The sequence below is a fragment of the Triturus cristatus genome, chromosome 2_1, assembly GCF_964204655.1.
Source record: "Triturus cristatus chromosome 2_1, aTriCri1.1, whole genome shotgun sequence".
In the NCBI taxonomy this organism is placed as follows: Eukaryota; Metazoa; Chordata; class Amphibia; order Caudata; family Salamandridae; genus Triturus; species Triturus cristatus.
This window is the reverse complement of record NC_140581.1, coordinates 1,161,760,738-1,161,763,402: the sequence shown is the minus strand read 5'-3', so window position 1 is coordinate 1,161,763,402 and position 2,665 is coordinate 1,161,760,738.

The following is a 2,665-nucleotide window of genomic DNA, read 5'->3' as shown; positions in this document are numbered from 1 at the left end:
GAGCGTATCAGTTAACCATATAACAATGACTTGGGCGCTGTATTTATGGGACCGCCCCCAACATGGCCAACTTGATCAAACCCTTGTGAGAGTTCGGTAACTTTTCTGAAACAGCTTGGCCCCAGAAATGGAGGCCTTAACAACAGTGGTGGGAGGGAAAGGGCCTGGGGATCACAAGCACTGGGCATAATGACCAATCACATGGACAGGTACAGGGCATGGCAACTGCAGCTTGGACAACTGGAGTAGCTGGCGCTAATAAATGTGCCATGGAACAAACGATGTATGCAGAGTGTGGCGTGTCATAGGGCAAGCAGTCCTTTGACATCTATTCCTGTAAGGTAAGCTTGCTTGTGTTAAAAAATTGATGTTTTACCTGACGCCCTTCAAACACCGCTAACATTGCCTTACTTGTTACGCTAATGTGTTTGAGATACTTCCATGCATATTAAAAATGTGTTTACTACTTACTATTCTAATTCAAGCATGTGAACCTAAGAAATATCTGATAGTGGAGAAAAAACAAGTTTCTTACCTGTAAACCGAAGCTCTCCAATATTTGCATCTTTCATAGATTTATATGTAATACACATTCCTCCTAGATATGGGCTCACTTGTACATATATATAGACATTTTATCATACACTCCTGTGTAAGAAATCTGAGGTATGGTGGCCATAGTTCTTAATTTGTGTCTGTGGTTTCTGGTGTTTGGCATTGGCACTTAATTGTCAGTACCAACTCTTGTGACTGTCCACCATATGGTGGTGCTGTCTTTTGAATTTTGACTTGAGCACAACAAACGTGCTCATGAAGTCAATATACTTTAAAAATGAATAACATCAGCTGCTCATGCTGTTATAGCTTTGTGCAGCCTGAAATAGTCTGAATTGTTACACTTGTAGGCGTCCAATGGTTAGGTGTTTTGTTGGTGTTGCCATTGGCAGCACTGGCAGGGTATGGGTGGTGGAGGATGTAGTGGCCTTCCAAAAAGGGCCCCAGCACTTTTTTGCAAGTTAAGCACACTGGGTGGATCTTGAGGGGAAAGGTTTTGCTTTGATTGGCTGAAGTTTGGATCTTTCCTAATGATGTGGATAGGCTACTAATGTGGCTTGCCCAATTTGCTTAAGCTTAGCTTTTTGTTGTTTTTCATGATAATACTACAAGATTATGACGTTGATGACAGAGATGATTAAAGCATGTGAATCTGTGAAAAATGCCAATACTGGAGAACCAAAGTGTACAGGTAAGTAACTTGGATTTTCATTCTCAGTTTGAAATTGCTCTTGTTCATTCAAAGGGATTGTTGTAGATTCAAGAGCACACTATTGTGCTGCTTCATTTGCATATTGATTTCCAAGGGTTCCCACATCAGCTCCTGTTTTATGGACAGCACATTTCATTACAGAAATAACCGTAGGATGTTGTAATGCACTCAACAATAAAAAAATGTATGTGCCCTTACAGATAGTGATAACAGAAGATGTCATAACCTCCTTTGTGACCATATTCGCCTAACCGTGGACCATGTCAAAACTATACTGACTGGTAGTGTAAATTGTAACACTCAATCCTTCAGATAAGCAACATGCTCTTCTCAATGCAAATCTGTGGAATTATTTCTGCTTCTTGTGCTGAGGTTACATCACATCACAATAGCATGATGCTTGAAGAATATTTGACATGGTACAGATTGCAGATACTGCTCTCAAAGTTCCATAATAGTCTCTCAGACTAGAACTATCCACAAATAAATCTGATCAACCTGTTTAGGTGAAAAATCTAGTATGTATGGTCTTGGCTGGGTGCATACTTCTGTCTCATATTATCAACCACCAAAATCCTTTACTCTGAGTTTGTGTACTAGTCGGTAAAATCTGAACTTAATGAGGGACTAACACAATGACTGTGTAACTCATCATAATCCCTTTGCTTTGCTAAACTGCAAGACAAACTGCTGCTACCGATTTTAGGCATCCTGGAAGTTCAGCAGACATTGTGTCTAATGTGGCAGAAAAATGAGCCACGGGCCTTTTGAATTCACCATATTTTTATGTGACACCATAAAACCACACCCTTGTCCCTCATGACAGATTAGGTAAAACTATTTTTCATAATTTGGCATATCTAGAGCTAGAGAACATCAGAGTTTAACTTTAAGCTCCAGCAAGGCATTCATGCGTTCATCATCAAATAGGACTGTGTCAGGAAGATCACTGTGACTAAGACTCAGTAAAGGCTTTGCAATGATCGAAAAGTTTGGGATCCGCTGTTTACAGTAGCAAACCATTCTCAAAAAACATGCTCACTTCTATTGCGTGCATGGAGGATTTATTCTGAGGATTGCAAAAATGCACTCTTTAGACACTTGTCTCACCCCTTTTTCAATATGGTGTCCTAAATAAATCAATTAATCAATCATGGGTTAGTTAAGCACAACTACTCACCCTAGAGGGTCTCATGATGCTATATAAATAACTTATTTCATACAGAACAACATTTTTGTGGGAGACACCTTATGACCATTACCCAGCGAAATAGTTAAAAAGTGCAATCGTATCCAACTTACAATCTTCTTTTGTTTTAGATGCAAGCATCAGGCCAACTTTGTATTGCACTGAGTTACAGGGCAGCTGCAAACTTTCTAAACCTTTCTTTAGAATGG